General features: G+C 35.2%; 1 protein-coding gene and 1 long non-coding RNA gene across 4 annotated transcripts in view; both read right to left on the reverse strand.

The window, feature by feature from the left end:
* The window catches only part of MACROD2 (mono-ADP ribosylhydrolase 2), a 2,100,238-nt gene that overhangs the window by 1,669,394 nt on the left and 417,331 nt on the right, over positions 1–13,513 (reverse strand). The window lies entirely within an intron of this gene.
* LOC108580851 overlaps positions 1–13,513 on the reverse strand; it is a 79,444-nt gene that overhangs the window by 58,283 nt on the left and 7,648 nt on the right. The gene's annotated exons all lie outside the window — the stretch shown is intronic.

Below are 13,513 nucleotides of genomic sequence, written 5' to 3' on the forward strand. Positions count from 1 at the left end.
ACAAACCTGCACGTTATGCACATTTACCCTAGAACTTAAAGTATAATAATAATAATAATAATAAAAAAATAGAATTGCTAGATATGTGCCATAGATTGAGTTCTGTGGCTACAGATGGCCTGCTATTTCTGACAGACAATTCACTTTGCGAAAAGACAATGTAAACTTATGGTATGGACAAATACAGTACCAGCATTGTAAATGTATTTTCTCTTCCTCATGATTTTCTTTGTGATATTTTGTTTCACTTACTTTATTGCAACGATACAGTATATAACGCATATAACATACAAATATGTGTTAATCAACTGTTTACGGTATCGGTAATGCTTCTGGTCAACAGTAGACTATTAATAAAGTTTTGGAAAATCAAGTCATATATGAATTTTTGACTGTGTGGGGTGACATCAGAGTCCCAACTACCACATTATTCAAAGAGTCAACTGTACTTAAAATTCCAAATTAATTAAAACTGCTTACATAAAAGTCACCTATAAAAAAAAAAAGTAGAAAGAAATTTTAAAATGGACCAAAGGGAAAAAAGGAAAATAGAATGATCTCACAGATGATGGTTGAATAGGAAGCTCCAGGAATTGATGTCTCCATTCAAATCACTTGAGGTGGCAAGAATGGTCAGAATAAACTACAGTATTTCAGAGTCTGAAGTGTGGTGAGACACTTGCAACATGAGGAGAGTGTAAAAGGAAAAAGAGGCCTGGCAAATTTCAATGAATTTTGGCATTTAACAAAGCAGCTACCATCCTCTAGCCCCAGCTCCAAGTTGGCAGCCATAGGGAGATAAGACCATGTCCCTGGTATGGCTTGTTGGTGCTAGAGTGGACAATCAGGACATTGTCCTCCAACAACTGTGCTTGTGTGTTTTTATATGCTTGGTTGTTCACTGAGAAACTGGCACAGAAGCACAGAGACTAGTCATTATTTCACCCTATTGGGCTAAAGCAGCTGTCAAAGGAACTTAAAAAGATAGACACTTTTTTCTATTTTCTAATTGGATCCAGGCATTCAAGGAATTCTCTGTAAGATCACTGACTGCAAAAATAATGGAACAGAGACTTCAGTGACCACACATGACAAAGAATATAGTTTTGGAAAAAAAATAGAAAAAAGTTGCTAAACAAATGGACAACTGCAGCTTTCATCAAGTTAACAACAGCAATCTCTGGAGAGGGGGAAAAATTTCCACACTTACTATATTACGATATTCAAAATGTCCAGTTTTCAACAAAAAATTATAAAGCATATAAAGAAACAGAAAAGTAGGGCTTATTCATACTGTTTTACAGGTAAAAGAGAAACTACTGAGGAGGTCTAGGCTTGAACATACTATAAAAAGACTTTAAATTAATTGTCTTATGTTGAAAAAGCTGAAGAAAACTATGGACAAAAAAATTCAGGAGAATGATGTATGAATAAGCAGAGAACATCAACAAGGAGATATGCCTGCTGTTAGATTCATGTCCTTAAAGCATAATTTTGATCATATCACGGGTGTTCTCCGGTTTCTATCCTCAACCCTATTTTTGCCTCACACATTCCTGGTGATGCCATGCAAGGCCACAGCCTCATGCAGTTTCTGTCTCTGGTACTGGCCTCTCTACATTTGAAGCAAAGGAGATGGAGAAAAGCCATCTATATTAGGCTGTTCTTGCATTGCTACAAAGAAACACCTGATACTGGGTAATTTATAATGAAGAGATGTTTAACTGATTCATGTTTCTGCAGGCTGTTCAGGAAGCATGATGCTGGCCATCTGTTTGGCTCCTGATGAGACCTCAGGAAGCTTATAATCATGGCAGAAGGCAAAAGGGGAGCTGGCATGTCACATGGCAAAAGCAGGAGCGAGCAAGAGAGAGAGAGAAAGAGAGAGAAAAGAGGTGCCACATACTTTTAAATGATTAGATGTCCTGTGAATTCAGAGCACTGAGGGCTCACTTTTGACTAAGGGGATGGCCCAAGCCTTTTAGGAGTGATCTGCCCCCATATTCCAAACACCTCCCATCATGTCCCATCTCCAAGACTGGGGATTACATTTTAACATGATATTTGGGTGAGGACAAATATCCAAACTATATTGCCGTCAGAGAAGAGAAAGCAGAATCTGTGGGTAGAGTATGGCAGAATGCAATAGAGGGAAAACTATCATCACCACAGTAGTATTTTAGAAAACCGTGAATTCTACAAGATAAATTTTATAGACGGCTACTGTGCACCATAGCTGCACATAAAGTCAGACAGATGAGAGTTTCCATCATTAAACCACCACTTCCTAAAAATATGTTCTTGGGTGAGTCTCTTTATTGTCTTCATGTCCTCATTTAGTAAACGAAGATAAAAACAGTATACTACATCAAGGTTATGATGAAAACTAAATAATATATGGCATTAAATGCATTTAACAAAGGGCCTCATACATATTAGGTACCTAACAAAAATACGCTGTATTTGCTCATACAGCAGGCTTTCAATAAATGTACATGCCTTCAATAAATTTGCATGAAAGAATAAGTAAATGATACATGTTCTTTACTGCTAAAAATATGCAAGTAATACAATCATTAGTGGAAGACCCACATACCTTTACAAGTCATTTGTAATATGCAGTTGTTATCTGAGCATGAATATATATGTCAGTGTTTTTAAATCACTTGAAATTTATACAGGGTGGAATTTCAAATTGACCCCTGAAAAGTAACATATCATGATTTAGCATTTCAATAAGCTAATTTAGCAAATATCATTTTAAAAGACAACAAATATGTCCCAGCAAGAGGTCAACATGGAAAAGAAACACTTGCACTTAAAAATTGGCTTCTGCAAGTAAGAGGCCACCCACTGCCCTTGATTGTTTTGGAAATCCATTAAAATCAGTTAAGGAAACAGATACGAAAACTTTAAAGTCCTTTTATGTTTACTTTCTTCAAGTAAAAAATGCTATCTTTGACATGTAGACTTTAAAGGGTTATATTACTAAGGATTAAACTGGTCCATTAATGGAATAGGATAGCCTGACGTTGATACTCATTTTAAATTTGTGAAATGATAAATGTAATTTTTGTGGCCCATTTTAAACTATGAATCACAACAGAGTTAATGGAAGTTAATGTAAACAACACTGAAACAATAAAACTGTAATTTGATAAAGGTGTAGGCATCTACATTTCAATAAAAATGTATGTAACATGTGTAACTAAAATAATAGTGTATCATTTTACTCCTAAAGCTTTATTCAAGTGATTATTCTATGTTTCCATAAGGGAAAAAAATCACTTTAGAATACACTTTGCCTGAAAGAACTTTTTCTCCACTGATTATTAAAATGAGATATCATACTGTTAGCTGAGTGCATTTACAATGAAAAGTTTTCATTTTAACTTGTCACCAATTTGATTGCTTCTATAAATCCTTCGGTATGAGTTAACAATCCCTGATTTATTTTTGGCACCTTTGAACAGAGCAGAGGGGTGGGATTACATAAAGCACCCTTTTATGTTTCTTCTTTCCTCTTACCTGCATTCCTGATTTATAATTACTATGAAAACAGGTTTCTTGGCAGGGAAAGAACTCTTAAGGATTTCAGAAAAGAACTGCTAAAGAATTCCAAGCACTCTAAAGTATATCAGATGGAAACTCTGAAACTGGAATAAGATGCTGTTTAATTTCACTTAGCAAAAATTATCACAGTTGTTACAAGAGTTACAATAAACCCAGTTGCACAAGAATTACTAGTATGTAAAATAAACATTATATATTGGGCTTGTAGCTTCATGATTTAAAAATCTTTCAGGCTGTACTCCAACGCATTTGCTTGTTTTGTACAGATTACATCCACTTGCTCAGACTCCATTTACACTTGGCAGATGGTCACATCACTCATGACATTTCCTGTTTAGTTCCATATTTTAAAATCAACTGCGTGGAATGTAGATTGGCAATAGCCTTCTCTCCAATAAATATCTACACCAGAGGACATCAAAAACCTTTCTTCTTTCAGATGGAAAGAAAATATTTGTATTTATATTAACACAACTTTAGTTATTTCCTTTCTTAGTGCTAGTTATAGCTGGTGCCAAATACAAAATTTTAAAAGCCTTGATTTTCCAAAGTTTTCTTAAAAACTTTTTTCCCCAATCTTAGTCAAGTGAAGGCAAACTTTAGACTAATAATTTCAAATGATACCACATTTTTTGGTTCCATAAGAATCAAAAACTCATTTCCCAATAGCAGTCTTCTCTAATAAAATGTCCTTGATCTGAATATCTCAGATTTTATGAATTTGAATCCTACAAGTATCAACTAGACTGTACTCATCAGAGTTAAGTAATGTGAGAAATGCGACGAATTCATTTTACTTTACCGGAGCATTTTGGCATTTTAAGCATCCTCTTAATGTGAGACTAGGTTTACAAGAAGCATATGCAAACTAGTAAATAAAGCATTTAACTGATCAAAGCTTAAGAAATGAATGGTTAATATGAGCACAAATTGAAAATTATAAGAGATTTGTATTTATATTTCCAAACACTAGTAACATATTGTTATAAAACCCTGGTAAATGATTTAATGGAAATACCACATAAATTACTCTATTAAATACAAGCATAATAAAGGAGAAACTGACCTTAATTGAACTTAATGAAAAATTGGTTTTTATTTCTAACAATAACCTCATTTTATCTCTTTAAAAGTCAGCTTAATTGAAGACTCTACCTCTATAGCTAATAAATAAAGTTTCTGAAGTGTTTAGAAAAGACAAAGTCAACACAATTTCTCTAACCAACATCAATTTTCTAATTACAAGTTGTAATATTTCATGAACATTGTATTTAAATGCACTGTTACGATAAATCAGGCAAACTGATTTACATAGCCAACCATGTCATTCTAGAACCCAATACACATAAAGTCTTTCGATCTCTTTGGCATAAATGGCTGGCATCATCAGTCCTCTATTTTACAGATGGCTAATCTCTGAAATTGAGTCCAAGTGCCTAGGGCAATTTAACATCAAAGAGAGAAGTCAAAATTTGAATATTTCCAAACTCTACATTATTATTTTATTCACAACTTCAGTTTTCACAAAGGAACAAGAGACACAAGTTTTTGTTTGTTTGTTTGTTTGTTTACTATTTGCTTCCTATTGTCACGGAGTTACAAAAAAAAAAAAATGGTTATGACAAATTACCGCTCTAAAAATTTGCAGTCTGGGGCAGCAGAGATGTAAAGATTGCTTTTGTAGAACAACAAGTGCAGGAACTATATGTGGACTTCCATGGTGGTCCCCTCAACTGGTACTTAGCTGTTTGTTTTTAAATTAAGAAAGCAAGAATGCATTTTTAATCCCAGACTTACAAGAAAAATGTGTGGCTTTTCCCTCCAATTCTTACATCCTCTTGAAGAACGCATCAATTTTTTCTTTGAGACTTAGCGTTAGGGCAGTGTTCCTGAAAGTGTGGTGCATTTGTTTCCAGTGGTTTCTGAGGTGATTTTTGGGAGCAAACATATGTACATTTTTAAATTTAGTTGTTATATATTTATTTGGAAAATCTTGTTTTTTTCTTTTACGACAGTTAAATTCAATGCTTTTAAGCAAGGTAACAAATATAGCACTACATGAATGATCATAAGGATTACTCAGTTATGATAAAAGTTATGAAGGTGGTTCAAGAATAACTGAAATCAAGAAATTTCTCAGGCTGCCTTTTTGAAAACATAGAATACTTGACAAATCTGTAGGTCACCCCTACAAAAGAATTCAGATTAACCTATTTATTTATTTATTTATTTATTTTTATTTTTTCTGAGATGGAGTTTTGCTCTTGTTGCCCAGGCTGGAGTGCAATGGCTTGATCTCGGCTCACCGCAACCTCCGCCACCTGGGTTCAAGTGATTCTCCTGCCTCAGCCTCCGGAGTAGCTGAGAGTACAGGCATACACCACCACGCCCTGCTAATTTTGTATTTTTAGTAGAGATGCGGTTTCTCCATGTTGGTCAGGCTGGTCTCAAACTCCCGACCTCAGGTGATCCACCCGCCTCGGCCTCCCAAAGTGCTGGGATTACAGGTGTGAGCCACCAAGCCTGGCCCAGATTAACCTTTTAAAAAATCAATCCCATTATAGTAGATGTGGTACCAAAACAAACAAAGCAGTATCCTTTTTATTGCTTAAGTTTGATTTTGGAAACCTCATGACCATGTTCTTCAGAGCCAGGACCTCAAAAACCTATCAGTTCATGAAACTATATGATTGAGACAAGTGTCTCTCTTATCTGTCTTTCTTCCTCTCCTCTTGTGAGTGTGAATTCAACAACTAGACTTCATGCCAGTCAAGGCAGAGAGGAGGAGGCAAGGGAGTAGGAGGGCTGAATGTAGAATTTTTTCTTTTTACTGAAGAAAATCTTAGTGTTGGGTTTTGGCATAAACATAATAGAGACAAAGAATCTGTTCTTAGATGAAGGGATAAGCACACATATTCCTCATGCAACACATTCATATAGGAAACACCATTCACACTGCTATTTTTTACTGCTACTACTATCTTCCTTCTTATAATATGCATTGTTTATTGTAAGTGATAAATAATGTTAGTAAAAAGTTCTTCCCAACAGATCTAGCTTTACTCCACAAAGATTTACCTGACCACAACTATTCTTTCATAACAATTGAAACAAAGATTATAACAAAGATCACTAAACTCTGTAAGAACTACTCTAACACAGGACCTATCATATTTTCATTGGAAATTTTTTTCTTGGTGTATTTCAAAAATAAAAATCCAGGTCAACAACCACTCATTTGAAATCCTTAGGGCAAAATGTGTTTTAAGATTTATAATCACCTCAGTTTAATAAGGCAAATAGACCAAAATATGGTTTACATACAATATATAATATAATATCCATTGCAAGTTCTCAGATAGCTTACTCTATTCAAATATGTGAATAGTTCTACTGTAAAAGATATGAATATTCGTATTAGGTAAGATTTTTTTAAAAGGCCAAATAGCCTTATATCAATCCAGATCAGTCTCTGTTCCAAAAAGCTTCTGGTCAGGACAGGTTTTAATTTTGGATTAGGGAATTGTGGCTAAGAAAGCATAGACTTATACTTGCAGAGTTATGAATCAGGAGATGAACTATTAGCTAATAGCTTGCAAAGAAATCTTTCTAAGGTGATAGCCACTATGTGAATACAATCTAAAAGAGAAAATACAAGACTGGACAAATAAATACTGAATACCGATAAGTACAAAAGCATAACATAGTAAATTTTAAAAGGATCCTGAATAGTGAAAACAATTCTGAAAAGAACACAGTTGGAGTACTCACACTTCCTGATTTCAATACCTACTATAAAGGTACAATAATTAAAGCAGTATAATAGAGACATAAGGACAGACATATAGACAAATGAAACAGATTGAGACTCTGGAAAATAAACCTATACATCTATGGTCAATTGGATTTTGGCAAGAGTATGAAGAGACCAGTCACTAGAGAAAGAATGGTTTCTTCCACCAATGGCACTGAGACAACTACATTTCCACAAGTAAAAGAATTAAGTTGGATTCCCACTTCAGACTAATATTAACTCCAAATGGATCAACAACCTAAATATAAGACATTAAACTACAAAACTCTTAGAAGAAAACATAAGGGCAAATCTTCTTGATCTTGGATTTGGCAATTGAGTACTAGATAGGATAACAAAAGCACACACACAAAAAAGAAAAAATAGACAAGTTGGATATCATCAAAATTAAAAACTCTGTGTACCAAAGGACACTCTCAAGAGAGTGAAAAGACAACCTATTAAATGGTAAAAATGTTTACAAATCATATATCACATAAGGGTTAAATATCCAGAACTCTCCCAACTAAAAAATGGGCAAAAGGCTTGAATAGACTTTTCTCCAAAGAAGACAGACAAACAGCAAATAAGCACATGAAATGATGCTCAATATCATTAATCATTCGGGAAATACCAATCAAAACCACAATGGGATATCACTTCACACCTACTAGCATGGCTAAAGCCAAAAACAGAAGAAAAGTACTGGTGAAGACATGGAAAAATTTGAGCCCTCATACATTGCCGGTGGGAATGCAAATGGTGCAGCCACTATAGAAAACGTAATGGTTTTTAAAGCAGTTCCTTAAAAACTAAACATAGAACTACCATATCACCCAGCAATTCCACTTCCAGGTATAGATCCAAAGGAATTGAAAGTAGATACTTGTACAACAATGTGTGTTGCCACATTATTCATCACAGCCAAAAGGTAAAAACAATCCAAGTGTCTATCAACAGATGAATAAATAAAATATGGCATATAAATATAATAGAATATTATTCAGTCTTAAAAAGGGGTGAAATTTTGATACATGGTACAACATTGATAAACTTTAAAAGCATTATGCTAAGCAAAATGAGCCAGGCACAAAAGAATGAATACTGTATGATCTTGCTTGAATGAGTAGGATCATGATGAGTTCTAGGTATAGAACAGGCAAATTCATAGACACAGAAAGTAGGTGAGAGATTAACACGGGCTGAGGGTAAGGTAGAAATAGGGAATTATTGTTTACTCATTAGAGAGTTTCTATTTGTGCTAATAAAATAGGTTTGAATAGGTATTAGTGATGGTTACACAACATCGTGAAAGTATTTATTGTCACTGAGTTGCATACTTAAAAATGGTTAAAATAGCTCATTTTATTTATATATTTCTTACAATTAAAAACTTAATTATGTAATGAACAAAATCACATCGAATTGTATACTTTAAATGGGTGCACTGTATTACATGTAAATTACATCTCAATAAAGCTATTAAAAATTATGTCGATGAAGAAGTCATAACTGCCAACTGATAACACAGATGGGAAAATTTGTAGTACATCATACAGATGAAAAGCATAGATTCTGGAGTCAATCTTCCTGGATTTAAAATGTGGCTCCACCTCTTCCTAATTACATGACTCTAAGTTAAGTTATTTAACCTATCATGTTCTTTTTTTTTCTTTTCCAAAATAAGAATAACAGTATCTTCTTCATAAGGTTGTTATGAAGATTCAAAGAGTTAATATCTCTAAAGTACTTAGTCAAGTGCCTGGCACATATGAAGCACTAATGCCAGTCATTATTATTATTGGGGAAAGTGTTTGGAGAAAAGCATATGAGATTTTAGGGTAGAGTTGGAGGAATCATCCCACTTCTAACCCACTGAAGAACAACAACCTGCTTCATGAGAGGCATGGAATTTGTCTTGAAAAATATTTGTTTTAAATGAAATGGAGCAAATGTGTAGTCTAAAAACGGCAATTGTGGGAAAGCTTCTGCAACAAGAATGCTGATGAACTGGAAGGAAGACAATATATATCTAAAAAGAGGAGGACTGACATACTGAAGCATAGGAGAAAAAGTAGTTAAGGGCTCCGGCCTCATGGATTACCAAATAAACCACCACAAATTTCTTCATGCTTCTACACAAGAAGGAGTTGTGATATTTAATTACTGTCAGATATGTACTTAACAAATACAATTCTATTTTATTATCTACTGCTGCAGGCCAAATTCTCTGGAAAAGACTTTGAGACACAGGTTAATCAGAGAGTGCTCTTGGGAGTAAGGGAAGAGAGATTAAGTAGAGAAAAGCTGAGCTGTGATGCAATTGCAGCAGAGGCCTCTGAGCTGCGATGGCCCCTCAATTATCCTGGACTGAAGCAAGAAGGATGGGCCTTTGTACTCCCTGCACTAACCTGTCATTTTATGTGAGCTACAACTAGGGACAGAAATGGAGTTTTAAGTGAGGCAGCGCTCATCAACTGAGGGCAACTCCCAAAGGTCCTGGAAACCATGACAGCCAGTACCCCTTGCAGTTAGGAAATGAGTGCCCTACTCTTAAAAGGGAATCTGTGTAGTGCACCTTAGCACTCACCATATTAATGGGACCATGTTATTGTCCCCAGAGCAACAGCTGCAGGGCTTGGAAACTTGTTAGAAACGCAAATTCTCAGGTCCCATGCTAAAACTAGTAAATCAGAAACTCTGGAGGTAAGGTCTAGCAATCTGTCTTTCAATAAGCTCTCCAGGTAATTCTGATGCATGCTAAGTTTCAGAACCACTACTACATATGCTATGTAAAATATAAAATGTATGCAAAATTATTTCACTGCAGGTACAGACTGTACTCTTATGAATGCACATCATGGACTGATGTCCAATACCACTGGAAAACAAAGAAATTCTATTACTTGGTGCCCCAACTTTTGGTCAATCAGAGTTGTTGGTTTACAGACTCGAAGGTAACTACTAAGCTCTAGCAATATCTGATATGGTACTTTATGTGACACAGATCCATGGAAAAGTGCATTAACAACATAATGTTATACTCATTGCGAAAAAAAATGTCTGTAAGTATAAGAGAACACGCTAAGGGCTATACAAATGTGAATTCAGTAAAGCAAAATGCTAATAGGTGAACAATTCTAGCCAAATCCAACTTAGTTGGTATCTGACTCTCTCCTTGGACTTCTAAAAAGATCTGCAGGTGAAGAAACACCAAGATCAGCTCAGAAAGGAGGCAGGGAGCAGCCTCAAGGCGATTTATCTCTTCTACAGAAGTGGTATTTGTAGCCAAGAGGGACGCACACGGTTGCAAAAAGCTAAGGAAAATCCTCAAGTCCGCATTAATTCTATGTGATAGATAGCAATGAGACAAATTCCAAACAGTGACAGGACAAGGTGGTGAAAAATCTTCATGGATATTGTCACTCTAAGTATTCAATAACACAGGAGTGATGGTGTGATCTGCAACTCATTACAGCATCCCAGGAAACTTTCTGAGAAAATGATAAATGAAGTACTGAATGCCCACAAACAGTTTTAAATTTTGATGGTGTTTTCCCTGCGCCTTAGAACTAGGAGCCTTAGCAATAAGAGTACAAGCTACTTACTATATTGCTCTCTATTCTTCAAAGCCCTTCAACACACATCTGTAATTTGATGCTCACAAGTACTCTTTGAGATTGGCAAGTATTACAGCTGCATTATATAGGTAAAGAAATGGGGCCTGAAAAGGCTAGGAGTGACTTGCTTAAGGTCCCACAGCAAGCTAATTGGAGAGAGTGATATTTATTATTGTTTACTGAATGTCTCCTATGTGCCAGGGATTAGGCTGGAAGTTATGTCAATATTTTATAAAATCCTCACAAGAAACCTTTCAAACTGAGTATTAATAGTATTGCCTTTTATAGATAAGAAAACAGATTCAGGAAGGTTAGGTAACTTTCCCAATATCACATGGCTATTATGTGAGAGAACCAGAGCCAAAGGGAAGTATGGTTCCAAAGAGTCAAACGGTACATTATTATTATTACTATTATTATTATTATTGTTATTATTATTTGAGACAGGGTCTCATTCTGTCACCCAGGCTAGAATGCAGAGGCACAGTCATAGCTCATTGCAGCCTCAATCTCCCAGGCTCAAGCGATCCTCCCACCTCAGCCCTCCAAGAAGCTGGGACTATAGGCGCATGCCACCATGCCTGGCTAATGTTTTTAAAATTTTTTGTAGAGACGGAGTCTCACTATGTTGCCTAGGTTGGTCTTGAACTCCAGGGCTCAATGATCCTCCCCTCTCGGCTTCCCAAAGTGCTGGGATTATAGGCATAAGCTATCACACCCAGCCCCACAGGGCGCATTCTTTTCACTATATTATTTCAACTGGTCTTGGGTGGGTCTGGGCATTATGCTCAGGTGATTTTAATGTTCTCTGCATGATTTTCATGTGCACCAAGGATTGGAAACTGTTACTAATGTACTACAGTAGCACTATATGTACAATTCTGGTCATGACACTAGCAAAAGTGTAAAGGTATACATTGAAAAAATTTAAATAAAAAGGCATAGGAAGTAGACAAGAAAAGCAGACGTTAAGGAAGAAGAGTAAATAAAATGTAATATCTCCAATTTCACATATTTTTGATAAATAAATATTTACATATTAAGTATTGGTTGGTTTACCCACCTTAATAATGCATTGGGGGCAAGAACTCTAAAAGCAAGGCATAAGGCAATTTTTACAGAAACAATAATATTTCAGATTCTGAAAGTCAGAACTCAAACTGATATTTTATTTGATCACAAAATTTTTCTACATTTAGAATAAAATCATTTTTCTTGCATTTCAGGACACTCCCATGTGTAAACAAACAGTTTCAAAACCAGCATTTCAATGGTGTAGCTTCTTCAAAAGGTAGTTAAATATTGATTTGCCATTCTCCTGGCATAATGACCAAACAGAATACTCCATCAGTTTGTTGAACCAATGTCCCTAAGTGCTGCCAAACAGGTCAGCAATTAATGTCTTTGCTGAGTAGTTGGTTTCCACGATATCTACAAGGCAGTGATTTCCATTGAATTGAACTCAAAACCAGAGACAATCCATTCATTCACATGAAAGCTAGCTTGTCATTTGAAACTCACAGGCAACTGAACTACCAGCTCTTCTCAGACTCCAAGACTTATTTCCTCCTCCCAACTGCCAATCTCTGTTTCACCTAGAAAAGCCCCAACCCCCCTCTTCTTTGCTATTAAATTCCATAATAACGCCTCCCAGCTGCCAAACCTCTTCGTTCTCCCCTTTGTCTACCTTTATAGTACGTGATCAAGAGCAAATGCTCCAGCAAGCTTAAAATCTTACAGCTGCACAAAATACACATGGGAAACAAAACCTTCAGAAACAGGGTATCCTTTAATGTTTAACTTAACCTAAGCCTACTTCTTAAACATATTTCTGTCTACTGGCTGCAAAATTCCATACTGGCAGAGCTTTAAACATATACATTCTATAGTAAAATTCTGATTTTTTTCACTTAAATATATTTAAATAGTAATTGCAATTTCACCTCACTTAATATTTTTGTTTTATTTGTATTTCTGTGATTTTTGATTAAAATATATCTATAGGGTATTTTTTATTTGTAAAAAATAACATTTGCACTTTTTCTAGAAGTAATGTTCACTGTAAAATAGTTTCTTTTTTTCTCCTTCCATTCTGATTCAAAAGGGAGGGAACAATTTCCTTTTAGGACAAAAAAAAATTGAATATACAACCCATAATCTGTATATAGAGTCCTAGGCTATAAAAAGAGGTATTTGGATATAAAATACAAATGGATAATTACCTGCTCTCTAATGTGAGAAAGATTTCCCAAACACACTTTTCTAAATAATTCTGTTGTAAGTGCATACCACCCAAATTGGGAGAAAAGAGATGTGTCATTCATATACACAGAAAGCAAAAACTCCTAATCAAAAAGCTTCTTTTTTTCTATCCACTGTCATGATTAGCCATAAATTAATAGGGGAGTGAGGATATCTATTTATAAATGGGTGGATGATCCATTTGATTATGACAGGTAGACAAACACAACACAGACATGAAGAAAAGTGTAAATCTGAACTATTTAATATACTTTTCAATACACAT

The sequence above is a fragment of the Papio anubis genome, chromosome 16, assembly GCF_008728515.1.
Source record: "Papio anubis isolate 15944 chromosome 16, Panubis1.0, whole genome shotgun sequence".
Lineage (NCBI taxonomy): Eukaryota > Metazoa > Chordata > Mammalia > Primates > Cercopithecidae > Papio > Papio anubis.